Source organism: Apostichopus japonicus, chromosome 2 (assembly GCF_037975245.1).
Source record: "Apostichopus japonicus isolate 1M-3 chromosome 2, ASM3797524v1, whole genome shotgun sequence".
Lineage (NCBI taxonomy): Eukaryota > Metazoa > Echinodermata > Holothuroidea > Aspidochirotida > Stichopodidae > Apostichopus > Apostichopus japonicus.
In genome coordinates, this window is record NC_092562.1 from 5,438,558 (window position 1) to 5,460,811 (window position 22,254).

The 22,254-nt window shown below is 34.7% G+C and overlaps 2 protein-coding genes across 4 annotated transcripts in view; one reads left to right on the forward strand and one right to left on the reverse strand.

Annotated features, from left to right (window-relative positions):
• Window positions 1-22,254, reverse strand: part of LOC139975748 (cholecystokinin receptor-like) — a 140,036-nt gene that overhangs the window by 99,753 nt on the left and 18,029 nt on the right. For 2 of the 3 annotated variants that reach the window (XM_071983904.1, XM_071983883.1), the window contains exon 2: window positions 564-1,149. The gene's annotated coding sequence lies outside the window, so the exon portion shown is untranslated. Of the gene's footprint in view, window positions 1-563; window positions 1,150-6,879; window positions 6,977-22,254 lie in introns of all 3 variants that reach the window. The other variant, XM_071983893.1, reaches the window with a different exon arrangement.
• Window positions 1-22,254, forward strand: part of LOC139975765 (galanin receptor 2a-like) — a 195,724-nt gene that overhangs the window by 91,681 nt on the left and 81,789 nt on the right. The window lies entirely within an intron of this gene.

The window sequence follows — 22,254 nt, forward strand, 5'->3', positions numbered from 1 at the left end:
ACGCGTGTATCTCCTGTCACATAACAGTGCACTGTGCAATTCGTCCACTGTGGTATCTCCCTCAGTTTGCATTGTAGAGTATTATTATTAAAAAAAAAAAACTTATGACAGAATAAAACAATCATAAATGGTACTGTTACCGAAATGTGTATTGTGACTGTTTGCTTGTCGAGATTGCTACTTTATTCAATCACAACAAACGGCTTGAAGTTCTAGTTGTTGATGCTGTAAGTATAATGGCTATGTCAATGGACACTCATTACAACATAACAGTAACATTACAACATAACAGTAACAGTATACAACATAAGTTCAACAGCTTGGAACTTTCTCCCTCTATAACATATGTAATCTTTGGTCTGGCCGCTTCAATAAGAAAGATTTACCATTTATTAGAAAATGTTTGGTGTCAAGTATGCACAAATTGTAAAAAAAACATATTATAATATGCTGATTTCGCTTTCTACAAAGAGGGGCAAAAAATAAATAAATAAATAAAACTCTGGAATAATATGTTAAACTAATTTTGAACACTTGAGTGGATCAAACAAGGAATTCCTTACCTTCTAACACAGGAGCAGATTATTTTCTCTTCTCTTGCTCGAGGTGAGTAAAAATGTTGACTTCCTCCAGGATGAAAGTAAAGAGTTCTTCTGTAATGCTTTGGCTACGTCCTAATGTAATCGTCTTTTAACAAACTAACGGCAAGTTTCAAAGGTTTCTGCTTTCGTACGTGTCATCAGATTCCTGAATGATCTCCAGTTAACAGTCCAAGGCCAAACAATAGACGGCACAGTCGTCCAGCAAATCCGTGGGATTTATAAAATCAGTAGAGAAATAAAGCGTCACATGCTCTATGAATATTCATGTAATCTCGACAATTCCTCTAACGTAGGCAGAGACGTCGCATATCATGAAGTCATATAGCCAAAAAATAAAAGATGATTTATTAAGCGATTATCGCTTTCATTCCAACATTCCTGGTCCTTTTGGCATCAGTTTTATATTCCCGCCTCATCGAGAAGTAAGCCGTGATGAGTAGTAAGGCAATCTGTTTGGCTGTGAACTACCATCAATCAACTGAACTAATCTTCTATACATTCAATGAACCATCAGCACGAGAAAGTAGTTTAGCAGTGTGATCGCCGTCTGTGAACCAAACGGACGACAGTATTAAAAAAAAAAAAAAAAATCACTAATATTAACTGAGAAGCTGCAGGGACGGTCTCGATAATATGTTAGTCTCTATAGGTATAACCAGGGGTTTCGTACAGCGTAACTTGAAGTGTACGGTGTCTTTGTTTCTATGGGATTTAAATGAGTAGCCTTTAAAAACTTTTAAATTTGTTGACTGTCTGATTTTGTGCGTTTCTTGTTTCTGTGCTTGGTCGAGTAAGTTTTTACCATTTCACAGATTGTTAAAATAAAATCAAGGAAAATAAATCATGAGATGAAAACAAAACTCAGCTGCAAATTTCATAACAAAACGTTAATCATGCATAGAGAGTAATTTGTTATTTTTTCTGGATCTAGAAAATTTGGTCTTTTCAATTATTTAAAAAAAAATATAATTAGTAATTAAGAACATACCAAATCAGAAAACACACTGGAAGGCTTCACAATGTTAGATATTGTGTTCATTTCTGAAAACACTCATTGATTACCTTAATTTATGATGGTTTCTATGGATTATGAATATCCAATATCGCTAAAAGGGAACCAAATGTTAACGCATAAACTTGGCTTAAAATTGGATTGAAAATATAAGTAAAGCATTGATTTTATGTCAATCAATCGATTATAAATATGGACAATAAGATTGTATGTTATATGCACGATAGGATGTCAAAAGTTTACTGTACTGTAAATTTCTCCCCACTGTGTAACCGGTAAAACGAAGACAGACCAACGACCTGACCAGCAGAATGAAGATGCGTAGATTATAATGCGATTATGACGTCACGATGAAACGTTAATGACAACTCTATCTATAGCTATGCTTACAATGGCGACGCTGAGAATAGCGACGCTATGACAATGCCGACGCTGACAATGACGACGCTGAGAATAGTGACGCTGACAATGCCGACTCTGACAATGGCGACGCTGACAATAACGACGCTGACAATGGCGACGCTAACAATGTCGATTATGACAATATCGACTCTGACAATGGCGACGCTAACAATGCCGACGCTGACAATGGTGGCGCCAACAATGTCGATTAGGACAATATCGATGCTGAGAATAGCGACGCTGAGAATAGCGACGCTGACAATGCCGACGCTGCCAATGACGACGCTGACAATATCGACGCTGATAATATCGACGCTGACAATATCGACGCTGACAACTGTAAATTACTGGAGACAATTGTAAATAATTACGTACGACCCCAAAACGTAACCTATCACTTTAATATATTAAGACAAACTTCGGAAAATTCTCTAGCAGACTAATTTCAATTTTTGGACAAATGCGAAACCCAAGAGCAGTGGACTGTCACAGTCACGTGCGCTTAATTTTGACGTCAAGCTGCTGAGGAAGGATATTAATACTCGATGTAATAAAGTTTGAGTGTGGTGCTCAACAGCTTAGCCATTGCAAAGGTCTGATTTCAAAGAGAGAGTAGACTCGTTCAAGTAATCTACCTTTAGGAACCGAATTTGGATGGGTTTATGATTAACGGTTTAGTTCTACCAGTTCAAGTAGTTTTCATTAAACCGTCGTCCTTCAGAATTATTGCCCTTTTTTGTGAAATAAATTGCAGCTTTCTTTCAAAGGAAATAAATGTAAGTGCGACGAAAGAAGTCGGTATCTCTCTATATTATACAGATGAGAAGCAGTTAACGAATATTTGTTGAATCTGTTTCTTATCAAAGTAAAAGTAATCGAAAGAAGTCGGGAGAGTAAAGTCGTAGGAAAACCAAATAAAGAAAGGTCAGGTAAGGCCTCACGGTGGTTACTTAAAATGCGTGCTTGATTTGCGTGCCGACCTACCCTTTTTCTCATCCATGACAAATATATGATAAGTGTTAGTTAGTTCGTCTGTTAGCCTACATCTGTATGTGTATCTCATAATTTCCATGGGCTGTAACGTTACGCCCGCAGCTTTTCCTCATACTTATACATCTATACGGTATTAGGCTACTTTATACACTTATATTCAATGTGAAAGTGTAAAATTGTTGTCTACCTGTGGGAATGTTTATTAAAACTGCGTTAGCCAAAGATATAACAGACATGAAACCACTCGCATCAATATGTGATAGAATAGAGATACCTGTCCTCCGTCCTCACCCTACCCGCAACCCATTCCCATACCCCTCCTTTATCCTCTTACCGTCCCCCTCCCCCCACCCCATACCCCTCTTCTCTCCTCTACCGCTCGCCCTCCGTCTAGCCCCGCCGCCCCAACCCATGCCCATGCCCCTCCTCTCTCTTCCCGTCTCCCTCCGTCCAGCCCCCCACCCCAACCCATACCCCTCCTCTCTCCTCTAACACTCGCCCTCAGTCCAGCCCCTCCGCCCCAACCCATGCCCATACCCCTCCTCTCTCTTCCCGTCTCCCTCCGGAGTCCAGCCCCCTCCGCCCACGCCGGCTCGCATTATATATATATGCAGTTGGAACATCTGTTTTGATATGTTTTATCAAACGTTGTCCATGTGTTCCTTTGACGAATACATTGACGACAGTTCTGTTAATCCAAAACCTTATTTACGATATTAATCTAAACCTAGACAGACATAGCCTGATGATGCACACAACGTAAAAGTCAGGTATTAAATGTCTTCGCATTATACTGTTTATTGTGGTAATATGGTACGTTTTTAGTATGCTTGGAGGTAGACAACACAGATATCAATCAGAAAGATATCATCGATTTCAAGGACAGAACAGTTTCAATAAAATAAAATCAAAAGTTCAGAAATTCAGTCAAGACGTGAATTTATGTTGCTAAGCTGTTTTGTTGGGTCATTGAAATACTATACAAAAACCAAAATAATAATAGTTGTTTAGAAAGTTTCCTTACAAGAAAGACTCTTCAAGAAAAAAAGAAATAGACAATGATCTATGTTACTTAAAATAATATGACGTATAGTGCATAAATTAAGTCTTTCCTTTCCATTGTCCATGAAAAATAGGAAAATTTGTGCGATCAAATATGGGTGTCAGTTGACAGGAAGTTTTCAAAATATCCATTTGGTTCTCAGAATATTCACCATGGTATTCACCATATGAAATGCTGCATCTCTGCATGGAATGCTCATTTAATACTAAATTGATTGATGATGTCGGCTCTATGTTAATACTAATGTTAATCCATTGATTTAATAAAGTGCAATAACTTAACCAAACTATCACTTTAGCTTCAACTAAGTGATCAACAGAAATTAAAGCACAATTTCCCGTGATGTTAATGTATTGTAAATGATGTTGTTTTGAGGTCGTAAATATATTCTATGGCCTATTGAGTTTAAGTTGTATCTTAGGATCTGACTCAGTGGTCTCTGTATTAGCCTTGTTAACTAATATGTGTTAACTATATGTGTTAACTATATGTGTAAACTATATGTGTTAACTACATGTGTAAACTATATGTGTTAACTATATGTGTTAACTATATGTGTTAACTATTTGTGTTAACTATATGTGATAACTCTATGTGATAATATATGTGTTAACTATATGTGATAAATATATGTGTTAACTATATGTGTTAACTATATTGTTAACTATATGTTTTAACTATATGTGTTAACTATATGTGATAACTATATGTGTTAACTATATGTGTTAACTATATGTTTTAACTATATGTTTTAACCATATGTGTTAACTAATGACCCTCAGTTATTTAAGAGTTATTTCTTACCAATACAAATGTTTTTAAAATAGAAATCGAAGTGATAGCAGTTTTTTCACATATTTTACCAATTTTTTAACATATTGTACCTATTTTTTGACAAATATTACCTATTTTTTTGACGTATTTTACCAAGGTTTGTGCCTAAAGTCACCTCAAGTTAAGCTCACAAAAGTCCTGCAGAAACATATCCATGTTATTGACTATAATCAAACGCCTGTGACATTATTTATAACTGTCTGTTTAAGTTTTGATTTTATGAATATGATGAAACCATATTGCTAAGCATATACATAAATGTATACAAAAACATTTTCGTTGTTATTACACAAACAATTTTCCATAAATGTCCTGCCGAATTGTAAAAAAAAAATCACGGCAGAAATTTATGAAAAATCCTTAATATTCAGGCAATATATATTGATATTGCTTTCTCGTGGGATGATTTATTGTCAAGTCTCAATCGACATATTAGATAAGTCTAAGTTGTATTATATTATGCGACCCGCTGACTAATGAAAGTGTCAAAATTCAAATTTAGCCTTAGTAACCATAGCTTGATTGTCTAAATTCGTTGTCTTACATGCTTAACGATCCAAAATCCGTGTTTACCGTAGGAAAGCTTGGTCAAAATCATGGTAAATATTAGTTAAAGCAAGTTTGTTTTACCACCAACAGTTCCCCTTTTGGCAAAATCTTCTAACTAAGAGATCTGCCAACAGGTATCGAAACTGGAGACAAAAAAATACGCCGCGAATCTTTTTTTCTTCATACTTTTTGTTTCATTTTAATTTTCTGTGATTGATAAGATTGTCAGTTTGCCCTCTAACGAAAAAGATACAACAACTTAATATCGTAAACTCTGGAATAAAAATATGATTGATCATGTAAGCAAAGAAAAGTCTGAATCAACATCCGGTATATAATATCAAGACGCTTGTATAACTTCCTGTTTTGGGCGTTTGTCGCTCTATATGCATTGGTTGATTTGGGAATGGAAATTCTGTAACATTCAAACATGTTTTTATGATTCCTATGTACGGTGGATATGTCATTTGGCTTGGGAAGGGTGTTTAAAAAAGAAATAAGCTATTTTATTTATTTATTTATTTGTATTTGCCACAAAAGTACAAAGTGGAGGGAAGTCTTCCATAAAGCTTAAAAGCTTAACAATGTGGAAGATTCCCTGAAGAAAGAAAAAAAGAAAAAAAAAATATGTATATGTATATATACATATACATAAATATAAATACAAATTAAATGTTCAATATATATATATAGTAATTACATACAGGTATAATTTGATAGTAGTCAGTAACTAGCTATTATTTCCTTGCAAAACCACTTCTGAAAGGATGTGACTGACTTTTTACTCATTAAATCGTTCGTTAGAAGATTCCATGTTTTTGTTGCACGGTTTTGTAGACTTTTGTAGGTTTTGTAGGCTATTTGGAGAAGCTTGAAAGTTTGGTATCATGTCGTTAATTTTGTATATTGATGAGCGCTTACTTATACAACTGGTTGATATATTGATTAATCGACTGTCCATAAACATAACACAACTTCGTGATATCTTCCTTTGATCAATTGGTTGCTTTATTTTACTAGAATATTCATCGACAGCACTGTTTGCTCTCAAGACCTTGTAACCGCTTCTGCATCCCTCTGACCAGGTCAAAGGTTATTAGAGGTTACAGCTACTTGCTGCTTCATATCGTTTGTGTCATAAATTCGTTGATAAAATGATCAAAAATCTTCAAAGTCTTCTGTAATATGCAATAAACATTTAATAACAGTATTTACACAAAAAAAAAAAAACGTGGGAGTTGATTTCTTTCTTATTATCGAGGTATACTCGCCATATGTTGTCCTATTATTATGCACTACGGGTCACTTAACTTTAATCGAACTTATATAAGACAGCGAAGATGCTGTAGGGCTACAAAGGAAAAACCTTTGTCAAGAAACCATGAAAATAATAATCGACCAGTCAGTTTAATATCCGTACGTACCACATCACACATTATTGGTGTTCGGTTCACGAAATTATGATTTAATTAGAAATCCCATCGCGAATAATGAGCAACTGATTTCAGGAGTGGACTGTAGCTGAAATAAAAAAAAAACATAATGAGAATAAGCCTCACTTCAGGATAGGAAGAACTATATATAAATTTGTAATCGAGCTGTACCGTGCATCTCAAATTTATTTCGGCAAATAAAATAAGCGTTTTTGATGTCTTGTTACGTTTTTCAACGTTCTGGTCGAAATTAATTCGGAGATTTTATTCAGTTTTAGAACAATGGTTTATAACCTAGCTTATACATAATAAGATGGGTATAATGGTACTACCCATGACGTCATGCACGAAATAATTATGATATAGTAATGTCAACGATTATACGTGACGGTTAAAGGTAAGCTATATTAGGACATGATTGAGTCATATCGGACTCATTTTTTTTAGTCTGTTTTTTTCTCCGTTAAATTGCTAGGATCGTCAGTTAATCTGACAGGTCGTGGAAGGTGAACAAAGACGAAAGAATTTTGATCATAATTAATAATTTATTCATCGTATTGTATTCATTATTACTGTAAAAGTATATGAACGATAAGAACGTGCGTTCGTCAAAGAAGAATGGAATTTTAAACAGAGACAGAAATATGTAACAGATCGCCAATAGTGACGTCTCCACGAATAGGTTTCGCGGTTTTCCGCTGCGGCATTTCTTTGAAGTGTCACGTGATTTAGTACATTAATTGGCAATCTATAATTTTCTATAAATTTATGAGTTCCTAATTGATATCGTAAAGTCACAGAAGGAAAACTTGAATTTTTTTTTGGTGAAAGACGAAACTCAAAGCTACTTCAAATGCCAAAGTATTAAGAATGAGAATGAAACTGTAAATACAGGAGCATTAACTAATTCTCTATTATTTTTAAAATTAAATTTAGAATAAAAATAAAACAAAAACTGTTAGCAAACTGCTTAACCACTAAAGAGCTTGTGTAAGAGAATGTGTAAAAGTAAGAGGGCTTGACGTTCGATCCTGGCAAGATCTTCTTCAGAGGCTGAATGACAAGTAACAGCTAGGGACAAATAACAAGCACAGAATACAGATAATAATCTATCTTTTGTCGAGTAACACATTCTTTAAGTATTCGCATACTATAAAAATTAGTGAATGCCTTTCATAGAAAGTCGTGATCACACAGTGTGCTTTCTGATTCGCAAGACGTGAAATCTATAAATATATTTAACATAGATATATATATATATATATATAAATATTTTATTATTATTATATATATATATATATATATATATATATATTATTATATATATATTTAACATAGTTATGTATATGTATATATATATATATATATGACGTGAAATCTATAAATATATTTAACATAGATATATATATATATATAAATATTTTATTATTATATATATATATATATATATATATATATATTTAACACAGTTATGTATATGTATATATATATATATAAATATATATATATATTTAACATAGTTATGTATATGTATATGTATATATATATATATATATACATATATATATACATATATATATATACATATATATATATATATATAGCCTATATATATATATATATATATATACACATACACATATACATATACATACACTTCAGTCTGTCAGTTTGAGAAGTTCACGGGGAGGTGACTTTATCCTAACAAAAAAATTGACATGTTTCAAATTAATGTCTCTTCGTAATTCTGCAAAACAGAAGAAGTTAAAATCATCTTGAAAAGTTGATAAAGTCACGCAAAATGCAAAATATGCACAAATTAAAAATTCTGACAAGTTATGTCTATCTGTCATTTATTATATTATTTATGTTTATATATATTATTCTATCTGTCATCCTTATACGTGAACATGAAGTACTTTAGATGTTAATAATACTATGCATTGAATTCTTGATAGCCAGTGTGCAATCAAGGTTAAGAAATGAAAAGTTATAAAATAAATCCTTCGAAAATGAACCACTTCCTATTGTTGTTGTGTAAGATGAAAGCCACTTGACTTTTAGGCATCACGTTCCTCAACTATTTCCATTTCCGTCCTTTACTTCTCAGATTCAGATCAGCCTCATGAATAATCATTAGCACTTTCATTTTCAAACGCAAAACTGTTGGCGTCTTAAATGCTTCAAGTATTCTTGAAAAAGGTTATCTTTCTCTCATTTCAACAAAACGTACCACAGTCTCAAACAAAATGGATTAGGAATAAAAGAAAATGTAATGGCTCAACCGATTGACTTTTAAAAGGGCTTGACTATAGGTTGCAAAATATTTGGTGTACCGCAAGAATTTTATAACTGGTTAATAATTGCCATGAGCTTGTACCAAAGATTCTAATTGTTTTAGCACTCGTGACAAAAATGCTTTACATAACTTGTTTCGAAGTTTGATTTGATTGTTGGAAGCAAAACATTTGTACAAAAAAAGAAGAAAAAAGACATTTGAAGAAATACCCCCAAAACTATGATAAACGAACATGCAACTTTCATAGATGCTATAAATTTCTATGACGTTTTTGGTTCGTTTGGTTCCTTTGTCTATAACCTTGATTATAGCCACAATTGAAATTGATAAAATGGCTTACACACTATTAATTCATCAATTTCTGATGTCGCCAGAATATAAAGTTATCAACTGGCTCGTCCTAAATACTGTACGATGTATAGGTGATCGTGGCTTGGACTGTCATAGTATACTAAGAGCTGGTTTGTACCACTCACTCAGCTTTTATCGTTTACTTCTTATATCTGCTCGGTTTGCTTAACCCTCCCCCACCCCCTCTCCTCCCTCCCATCCCCCTCCTTTCACCAACAAACCACTTGTAGTTTCTACTCCAAGACAAGAGAACAATGATGATATAACTGCAAACAACACTAAACAATATAAAAACTTGTGGTATGATAAACCTATATGTAATCAATCGCGTACTTTATATACCATTAATTACTTCAGTTTTAATTATGTTCTTTGTCTCTACACGTCAGAGACCAAACTTGCCCAACTCGTTTCCACCGTTTCCAAGAAAGTCTTCACGAATGACAAATAGCCTATATGACAAATATATGACAAATATATGACAAATATATGACAAATATAGTATTAGATATCATTTTAATAGTTTTGAGAATTATGCAAAAAAAAAGTGCTATGAACTTTCTAACACCAGTTTAGCAAATGATAAACTTACTATGTAAAATAACCAAATATCTATAAGGTATATTTGACTTTTGAAAGTTAGCAACGCGCTTTCTGGTTTGTAACTTCATTATTTTGTTACTCCGACGGAAAGGAGAAACCGTGTATGCATATCGCCGGCGAACGGTCTTAGACAACGACCGTATCACATAACGAGGTCCCCGCCCATACGGAAGCTGACATTTAAATGCTCAGCTCAGAGAATTGGAGAGCTTTATGAAATGTCAACACGATATCAACCAGATTATATTTGAACTTGAAGTCTATTCGGTATCGCGAATTTAAATATCTCTGACAGTGTCTAGGCACAAATGACTTTAAAATAAAAATACGTAGTTTTTTTTTTGTGTGTGAAAATACTAGAATATTATTAAAAACAAAATGAAAACAACCAACATTAAATGAATATTATATTTATATTTATTAATGTATATGTATATTCGTAAATTTGAAAAAAGAAGAAATATATAATGAATAAATATATATATATATATATATATATATATATATATCTCAAGGAACCTGTAAGGTAATTGACGCTTATAATCTCTTATCCACTGAAGCAAATGCACGAATGCCTTTATGTTCGCTTCATTTAGTCAGTCAACTTTACAAATCAACCTTAAAGCTTTTAGCTTTATTTACACTTGCAACTTGTTGGAAACGTCGTTGACAACCGTATTAGTTTTCGCTCCAAGACTCTCGCTATATCTACGGCAACAATTTATCCTTCCTTTCATACTTCAACGCAATTACAGAGATTTGAAAGTTAAACTCTTAAGCGCATTGACAAAATGCAAAGAAAAAAAATAAAAGAAGAGGACATAAGAATGAAATAAAGAAAGGGAAAACCGTTTAAAATTTCCGAAAGATTGACAGCAAAATGCGGAATTCAGTAAAAGGTGCAAAAAAAAATGAATGTTTATAATCTTTGTTGTGGTAACAAAGACTTTTAGGAATCAGGTATAGTAAATGATTTCATAGTCGAACGATATTGATCAATAAGAATGGTTTGTTTAATGGTTTTATATATATTTTTTGGTATTATCAATGTATACCTTTATGAAAGATAAGGTGTTATACGTCCTTGGTTTAAAACACGCTAATGCGCGATGAATAAAGAAAAAAAATAAAGAAATATCCCCCTACTCTGGGGAAAAATTGTTTAAATGCCGTGAAATTTGGGAATAACGAAAACGAATATTGATAATAAAAAAAAAGAATAAAAAAGGAACCGGTCAGGTGTATCCGCTTAAATAAGTATAAATTTAGTGTATGGCTGATGGGGTTCTTGTCGTAAAGTGTTTGGAGTTATTGTTCAGAGGCTATTGTTTGAAACTTGTATTCAGAAGTAGTATATTTAAACTAGTCGCCTCACTTATTTTAAGAGAAAGGACAAATTCACTGATCGAAAAAATAAAATTTTAAGGATTTCACAATTTTCGGTATTCATTTAAATCTACTCAGTCAGTTTGGTCTTTTTCATTACTTCGTCCATAAGTTGCTTTAATTTCCCTTTTGAGCTGATTACGTCATTTCAATTCACTATACTTATCGTTGAAAGAGAGTCTTAATAACCGTACGTTAAAGTAAGAATAACCGAAAAGCTCTTAAAAAAAAAACGTCTAATCGCTAATAAACATGAGATAAACCTTTCACTTCAGATGCATTTTTGACCTCGTGAAAAACAAAATATTTTTGGAAGAGACTGAGTCCACAGTACCTCTTTCGTTCAGACACAAAGCAGGAACCGACCTCTATCGCAAAGTATCTTGTTTGTAATTTTGAGGCCAAAGATGCTTCTTTTCACGATTTCGTCACGCAAGGAGCTTTTACTTAAACTAAACAGTGATTAATTAAGGATGAGAAAGATAAACATAATCTTTGGATTTATTGTAATGGTAAAGGTCTAAATCTAACAGAATTGCCGACAATGATGGCTCTTCGACGAGTGACTAAATAATTTTGTCTTCAGTAAATTCCCGTATATATATATATATATATATATATATATATATATATATATATATATATATATATATACTGTACCAGATTGGAAATACCAGTTTAAAGAGCCTTCAGCTATATATAAGTTGAGATCACTATTGGAACGAGAGTGAAACTAAACTCCCTCGAAAGAATAATCAATTTGGACACAAGTGTCTAAGTGTGTATAAGTTTGGTAATAAAATGTAACTTTACCTTATTTCAGGGTATCATATCCTGAAGACATTTTCTTACCTTTAAAAGAGAACCATGGACACATTTTTTTTATTATTTTTTTTATTGTTTCCTTATCTAACCAATGCAAAATGCTATGTAAACATAAAAGTCACATCGGTCTGATGATTCGGAAACGTGCAATGGCTTTCTGAGTGTCGTTACTATGGCAACAAAATAAATCGCGGAGAGAGGCAATCTTGAAACACGGTATACAGGTCTGTCACCATATGCGAGAGATGTCAAAGTCAAAAGTGAACGATAAACTCTCAATTTTAACGATCCCAAAATTACGACTTCGCTATTTGAGCGTGTAAGCCGTGCAGGTCATAAATGAAGTTTCGTTCTATTCGAGTCGTATATCACTAGCAACCTGTTATAGGCTACACTTAACAGACACAACAACTCTCGTTACTTGCACTGGCTATATAGATGACAAGAAACTCCCATCTATTTAAAGTCGACGTCTGTTGTAAACAATTTCCGAAGTCACTCTCTTTCATTTGAAAATCGCAAGTCACATAAATAATTTTTGTTTTGTTTATCATAGTTGTCACAGGGGTGAAATGAAAACATTAATTATCAATTATATCGGCTCTATGAAATTTTTGTATAATTATTAACAAAATATGTAATAGCTTCTGATTAAAAAATATCGATTAAATAATGAAGTACTTTTGAAAGAAATCACTCCCCTTCTATACAAATACCTCCCTGTACCTCATAGTCTGCAGCTGTTTTCTTTGAGAAATTGAGGTTTCCTCAGGGCTGAAAGGTTAGTAAATTTCTGCAGGAAAACGTAAACTAGTAGATTGGAATGTCGCGAAACTGAGATATACACAACTTGTGTCTTCAATTAAATTGAACTGATGTACTCCCTCAAATCTCTTATACAGTAACTCAATAATGGTGGGAACAAAATTTTGGTCAAGGAATAACGTTTATTTTATTTATATCAGATTTCAATTGTTTGTTTATTTTCTCTTATTTGTTTATATAGCCGCGATTTCTGCCTTTTGTACTGTGTCTGAAAGTAGTATGTTGTATTTCAAGTTCATCCTCTGTAAGTTAATCAAACTTAATTTTGGTACACCATTCTGAATGTTCTATATATTAAAAATATTACAATATTATTATATTAAACGTTGGCAATCCTTCAGTTTGCATATCCTTATGAACGTTTTATATGTAGAAAGCCATTTGTGATTGTAGTTTGGACAATATTAGAAATTTACCTGGCTGGTTTCCTTGGTAATGAAACAAAATATCAGAACATGCCATATAGATAGAAGAAGAACCCCCCCCCCCCCCGAAATGTATATCTTCTAACATGTTAATCGCCGCATGAAGTTAATTATAATATAACAAATTTAATTAATAATAGAGCGGTATAGTACTTAGTAACAACTATATACCAATTATTAAACTCGGACTCGGACCCAGAATTCGGACCAAAGTGGACGCGGAGTTGTCTGGGACTCGAGATATCTGGACTTGATTTAAAACTACGTCATTAAACACGGTTTGATAAATTAGGGATTATAGATTTTTAATCCACTTTCAGTTGGGATTATAGATTTGAATCCACTCATACTTATAATAATAATACCATTTTATGGCGCATCATGATATTTTCTTGGTTAATATCTTAAAGTCCTGACATCATCTATCGTTAGTGATCTCCATAAGATAATCAACAACGCCATACTGACTAGGAAATGACAAACAAATTTAATTTTAAAGAAAGTTTTTGGCTAGAATGGCGTTCGATGCAGTGACTTCAGGATTTACAAATCCCCTATTTGACTAATTTACTGAATCCTTGAATAATAAATTCCTGTTAAATTCATTGCAGATATTCTGTATTTATCATTTTAATATCTGGGTCTATATTAGGAAATAACACCAGCCTCAAGAAAATTCATTGTTAATTTTAATTACAGTTATTACAGTTTTGTCACTACAATGTAGACAGCTATATGTCGCCATAATGAACGGAATATGCTGTAAGACAAAATAAAATGTCATAAATTATTTATTAATTTTTCCTTCGGTGATGCTTGTAAAGTTTAACCATATGAAGGCGGAATACAATAGCTAATCCGGACTCAAACTTTAATCAAAGTTTGTTTTTACATCCACCATTTCAAAATATGAACGGGTATAGGCCTATACAAGACTATTTGATTTGACTTCTTATGCAGTATGTGTGACGTCACATGAAAACAATGGACATATTTGTGTTGAGTTGATGAAAAGCCACTCGGGAGGGATGAGTCAAAAAGCTGACATCAAATTCTTAATTATACTAAACACGTATATGGATCACGTTGCTTATATCAAAGACACCACATATGAGAATACCAACAGAACAGCTTGGAAGGAAATGGCATCAAAAATGATTTTGTAGTTCACGTTCAATTCCACTGCAGAGGCCGAAAGAAGTTCGGTTCAGGAGTTGACATGTTGAACATTTAACAAAAATAAGCCTCCCACTATACACGTGTGACATATATGTGTGACATATGGTTATTTCATTTCCGAGTTTACAATAATCTATTCTGCTTTCGTACTGTCGTAATTCTGATCAGTCCTGTAAGCATAATAAAGCAGAAAGCAGAAAGGTATACAAACTACTTTGGGGAGAGGCAGACAGTCGATAAGATTGTTTGGAGAGATCACAGTTTAGAGGCCAATATGAGGGGTTGGGGGTGGATACGATGGGAAGGGGGGGGGGTCGTATACAGAATCATACATAGTGTTTCTACAGTTAAATTTCATTGGATGGGGAACAATAACGGTCTCAAATCAAACAACGTTCTTTGAACTTGCACAAATACACGCGGGCATGTTCTTTATACAGAGCACATATAACGTCAGCCTTGAATTAGGGATAACGTTTGATCAACGAACGAGCCTGCCATCCTCTTCACCTCATTTCTACAACGTATACAACGACCAACGAGGTCCTGTGACACTCTACACTCGTATTTTATTGCCATTATCCATATTGTAATTCGTCAATATGACATCCATGTATGACATAATAATAGACATAAGACTCATCCTCCACTCTCATGAAATGATCTAGTCATAGAAATCAAGATTAATGTCATTTGCACTCCTGCCCAATTCCTCCCTCTCCCTCCTCTCCCCTCCCCTCTCACCAAACACCCCTCTCTCTTCTCCCCTACCTGCTTCCCCTCTCCCTTCCCCTCCTCCCCTTGCCCTCTCACCTATGCTCCCTCTCTCTCTTCTCCCCAACCTTCATCCCCTCTCCCTTCTCCCTTCTCCCCTCTCACCCATGCTCCCCTCTCTCTCTCCTCTCCGCAACCTCATTCCCCCTCTTCTTTTCTCCCTTCCCCTCTTTCATCCAAGTCGCTTCCAATCCCTTCCTCCCCTACCTCCTCATCTACCTGCCCCCTCTCCCCCACATCTCTCCTCTCCTCCCCTCCATCTTCACCCTCCCTTTTCCCCTCCCTTACCCCTCCTCGTTTTCCAGGCCGATTACAGTCCCTTCCTCGCCGTATAAATTCTTACGACTTATCTTATACTTATTCTTTAAATTGTTCAAATACTCAAATTCAGTTAAGGAATATGACTCATTATTTCGTTAGAGTACGTCTTAATGAATTTATTAAACATTGATATTGGCCTGGTTAAGTATTCTTAGCATCTGTTTAATTTCACTTGAACAGATTTGACGAACTTCAAGGTAAGTACTTGAAAAAAATGGTTTAACTTTATTAAGCGAGAATTGTATATGATACCGTTCAGACCGTTCAGAACCAACATGAAGGCGCCCGAATATGAGGTTTGACAATATATTAATAGAAAATCAATCAGACTATTGGTCTCGAATTCATCTGTAAACTAAATTAATTCATGGCCAGCATGCAGTTAATTAAAACTCTATCAAGACAATATTACGCGGGACACGCTTCTAGTTTTTAATGGACAATATTTTATATTCCGTTAATGCATATTCTTCATCAAATCGAACTTAGCAACATTCTGTATTTTGACAGGCGCATACATCTTTGTTTTCTTTTAGTGGGGGGACTTTCTTTTGATGAAACTTTTGACATTATGTTGGCATGGTCCCGCACTGAATAAATATGAACAATTGTTTGCATTTTGGTCTTGAATTTCCGGGAATGTAGGCTAAGAACAAGCAACATTATTGGTTAAATTAAGACATACCCATGGCGACGGTGAAGAAAACAACTGTTATATTACCAATATGAAAATAATTTCAAACGTTTTTTCGTACAGCCTTACGGCTTCTTGTATAGCTGTAGACGAACTATAGGCTATATTAAACATAATTGTTATCAAATGCCCCCCCCCCCCGAAAAAAAGGAAGTTATTTGGTTCTTACATTCAACTTGTATTTTTGTGAAGATGAGCTTTAATTCATTTTTTGTTGGATTCAGGGAGTATCATATATAGTTAATAATGACGTGTTTAGCAAATTATATAAAGCTGGATTGTATTGCAGTTCTTAATTTACGTATTCCACTTAATGTGGGATTCATACCAACTATATACCAACTATGGCATGCGTACATGTGCTATTACGTCCTGCTTAATGTACCGGGATGCATACTATACTCAGTTCGTTCAAAACGATGAATGAAAGATCAAAACAAAACGAAATCCTACTTTCTAGAGCTAATATATACAAAGTACTTGATACCTACATACAACCAATATTCTTTGCCTAGGATAAGAAGGTAACGAGCCTTCTCGAGTTTTATATAAAATCTTCAGTTATGAAATTAATATGAAAAAGTATAGAATACACGTTGTGCAGTGGCGGAGCGTCCATACAGTCAGGGGGCGGATGCCCCCCCCCCTCCCCATGACGGACTCAAATGGACTGCTGGCGCCCTTTCTAGCTTTTTGTCACTTTTTCCTTTTTCGCGATTATAGACTTTTTTATTGCGCTCTCGTCTACCTATTGACATTTGTCACATCTTGTTGGCGATGACACCTATTTATTCTTCGTTTATCTGCAAATTAGCAAAGCCAGGAAAGGGTCATTTCCGGCGATCTAGGGAGTATCTTTACTCAAAAAATTTTTGTACGCTCCGCGCCAACCTGTGGTGGCGCTCCGCTTAGATAGTGTCGAAAGCGCCCCTACAGACCATTCTCGCCCCCCTTGACCAATACCCCTAGCTCCGCCACTGATGTTGCGCCTATAATGGTATATGTGGTAGAAGGCTACAAGTGTATAGAAACAACAATCTTGTTGAGAAAGCACTTTTAACGCATTGTATAAAGTCCATCCTACCAGTGTAATTATAAGACCTATCCATACACTATTTGCCCAGTATTTATGTACTCGTTTCTTGGAATATAGGGCAATCAATGAGAAAGCCAATATTTAACCACCCAAAATATGAACAAGACAATAATTGCAAAATTTCTTAAACTAACTCGCTGAAAAATGACTAGGCTTATATGATGGTAAAATATTAAAGTATTTAATCGATAGTTTATGTTTCTTTGAGCTACAGTAGAAGGTTAATAATTAATAATTGTGAACTGATAATGCAACGTTCACAAGTGCTATGATTTATATCATCCGATTCGAATTGATATTGTATGTTAGCGGCGCTGATCACAATAGCGAAGATACATAAAATGTCTGATAGCCTATATTGCGTGCATGTATTTATATAGGTCTACATAAAAAATCCACAAACACTCGTGATTTTTTTATGATTTCCTTAGACGTTGATATAAGCTATACTTATATTTAAAAAATGCAAACAACGGTAAGAGTTGTTTACTTTGAGACGAGCGATATGAAAAACCACTTCAAGCGAAGGGATGTAACCACGTATATTTCTAATGGGGGGGGGGGGCGCAGCCCCTCCCCATAATTAACTCAAGGGTCCAAACCTCACCATCCCATTCCCTCTGGTAAACAGTTCACTAAATATACCATAACATGTATACCTGTTTTAAACGTTGTCTATTGAAAACTTAAAAATAGGCAGGGACTATCCATGAATTTTCTACGATCAAAGCGTCAATGAGTGGTAACAAAGACCTATAGCTTGAGCAGTGTGAAGACTAAACTTGTAATTAATTAGGTATCTAATGTCATCCCCGATTATGCAAAATTGTGGACTTTTTGTTGGTTTTCGCGGCCTGGCGTAATGCATACTTTAGTGAGCTACTACATTTGATGCGTGTGACGTCACTCTATACCACTACCATTGGATAGGATCCCTTAATTTAAACTGCATTCGATCTCAACCAAACTTGAGTAGACATTGTTCAAACCAGTTACAAGTTCGGTTTCTTGTTTCCGATACAACATTCATTAATGTAAATTGTTTGACATAATGCAGATTTGCGCAACAAAAGTTGCAGTTTTTTTTCCATCCAAATCACATATGAGCAACTTTAAAGTCTGCAAACTGAGAATTTTCAAGAAATGGTTGACAGCCTGTTGTAGCAAGGCATGTTGTAAGCCGATTTTCGTCGTTGGCTTTTACACATTCGGCGTTGACTATGTTGAAATGCTCTATATATATTGGTATATATTAGTCTAGATTTTGGAAAGATGGTGACTTTTTGATGCCTGAATATGTAACTTGGTCTTTAGTGAAACATCTTTCTTAACCTAAGATTACATTTTGATATATATATCAGCAAGTGACAGACACTCGAAAAGACTTACTGTCTGGGCAGATTTGATTTCAATACCATATTTAAGGTTCTAAGAAATGAGTTATACTTTCTTCGCTTCCCATTTGCGTGCTTATAATTTAAACTGATTTTCGCTTAGAGTACTTAGACCTGCAGCTTAGAATACAGATCGTGGCTTTATGTAATAATTATGACGTCAGCTCATCAAAAGCAAACATAAAATCAATCAAATTGAATAAAACCAGTCAGAGTGATCTTAGAGTGCCATGCACGGTTTGTTACTAAGTTACCCGACCAACAGGTCACCTGCCGTTGCTATGGCAGCTCGACAATGCGAGACTGCGCACAAAGGTCAATTTTACATTTTACCTAAATATTTCTGTTCTTGTGAAATATCATCTTTTGTTATTATCGGTGTCTTTCCATATGACTTAAAATTTGTGGCATAATTTTTTCCCCTTTGTACGATGTTATATTTACATCGTTAGTATAAATGTTAAGCCACTTCCGACACAGGGATTCAAATTCACTTTAGTAGAGAAAAAAGGTGGCGTGGTTATGAAATTCTGTTGCTGGGCATCCCGATTATGACTCGGCGATAGATACAGCTGCTGTACTCAAAGCACGGATGCGTATAGCTGCAAAGCAGGACGGCATAACCTTAGGGCGAATGGATCGAACTTAATTTACAGGTTTGTCATATCATACATGGCAACAGATAAACATTGAGGTCGTGAAACGAGGTTGGTAAAAATGAAACCCTGTAAGCTAAGGAAGAAGACAGAAAGATAACTTCTGTTGAATTATCAAGTCGAGTTTAAGCGAGGTTGAAGTACATACATACGCTGGTTCTCAAACAAAATGACGGCGGGAGATAATATGAAACTGTATCACGTACTGTCCAGGAAACTGCCAAGTCCAAAGAATGACATACTCGATATAATGAAGTAAAACAATAAGGCGGGCCGGTAGGGTGGGGGGGGGGAGAGGGGGTCAATAAGTTTGAGGCAGTGGGAAGCTCCGATTAATATTAACTATACACGTCCTCGCTTATCACCGTGACAAGATTCACAAGTGTAATCCATTCTTAGTCTTACTGTTCTATTATAAGTCAATCAAATTCCGGAGAAACAGCGGAAGATTGTTGCCATCTATACCTGTGTGATTAATATAGACATCTAAGAGAACACATGAAGTCCACAGAATTGTGATGAAAGCCACTAATAAAACAAACTCCCAATGAATATCATTATTTCAGATAAAACCACAATAATTCATTTCAAAGGTGATCCGTGGGCGTTCATTATTGACTGTTACTCACAGTTTTGTGTAACCGTCCTTTGATATTTCTTCTTCAAATTCTCAGAAACTTATAAACTTAGCTATATAATCCTTTCCCTAAGTGAAGATGTGTTTGACGTAACTAACTGTGAACTAAATTTGGTCTAAATTGACGGATTTATTCCTCCTAAATTCTAGGTCATATTAACTTTGCCTAAATCCTCCTTCGAGGCTGATTTCAGATTGGAAAACAATTTTGGTCAATGACCTAGCAACGCTAACCCTAACCTAGCAAGGCTGACTTTGTATATAGCCTATATGCGTATAAATTCTCTCTAACTGCCGATGTCACGTATTAAAGTCTCCTTGGGCAGGAAGTTTGACAAGTTTTAACTTTCTTCCTTCCCACGTGCTAATTGATAAAAGAAAGCAATTTGCCTTAATTGGGGTGCAAAAGGAGTATAGCTTTCTCTTGTGGCTATATGAACTAGTTGTATTTCGTCAGAGAAAACAATAAACAAACCAAGAATAAAGTAAATCAAAAATTAAGTCCAACTAATCCCATAATCAGACTTTCATTGAAATAGAGCGGAAAATTCTGTGAGTTTTTAACCGTCAAGAATAGAGCTAATAGGTTCCTTGATCAATCAAATTGTGACATTTACAAAACTGTCTTGATAAGTTAAACCAATAGTCTTAATTGATCGTCTCGTTGTAAAATGGTGACGTCAAAATAACAAGGGGTGGCATACGGGGGAGTTAAGGAATATATAGCCTATACACATTCTGTTTCGAGACAAATGCAGCCAGCAAACTCCTTTTAAGGTCATATATATTCTTGTATGTATTTATGTATGTATGCAAACGATTTCAAGCCACACATCCCTATAGTAACCCAATCCACTATATTTGGCGGACTATGTTATTTCAGCGTAGTAGAGCATTACATATCACACACATACATCCGCCAATAATTGACTCCACTTTATCACAAAAGTCACTCAGGCAATATTCGATGAATATGAGGACATTAATGATAATTGATACTCTCAACACACTTGACAATTAAACCTTGAAATTCAGATGAAATTATCCACGCACTAAGAAAGGTGTCAAGCTTCAATTCTTCCCGATTTTTCATCGCGAAAGTGAATGAACCGAACCGCTATATTTAAAGTAACACATGAGTCCTTACCCTTATTATAATGTATCTCCTTCTTTTCATCGCTTTCTTTCCCCGTGAGAAATGTATATCACAACACGTAATTAAAACGACTGTCCCCAGGAGTAATACGGGGATGTGGACAACATTGGTCTCTGTGGAACGCCGATAATTACTGTCAATAACCAACCTAATACAAGAAGATCGAGTTTGCATTATAAGATTCAATGTACATTATCGGATTTAGGTAGGAATAGTTCATACGTGGAGTGTGCATTCTATTTCACAGGACAGTTTTTGGTTCCCTATTTCAGTTTGATAAGACCTCTACAGTTATGGCATTTGAACATTCCAAAACAAAAGTCGCCGAAATGGAATACTGTGGGTTTGTAGTTGAATGTAAAATGTCGCATGCAGTCACGTATAGGATTCGTATAACATACACTAAAGTAATAGGGTAACCTCTGCTAATTAAAATATGACGTTTGACATGAAATTGAATTTCAATACTTATAACAGAAAGGATAATACAATCAATTTCACGTTATAATTTGGCTATAATTGTTTTTACTCTGGTGCGGACTTCCTCACCTCATCTAACAGTAACATATTAACCTCTATGTAATAGGCCTCTGTATAAGCGTTTTATAACAGTTAACAAGACTCAAATCTTTAGACAAATCCCAACAAAATGTCAGGAAATTTGCGATTTGATTAGTTATCAGATTTGACATTTAAAATTTAGAAAGAAATGGCAAGTTACCGACTTTCCGAATTATATTGCAAA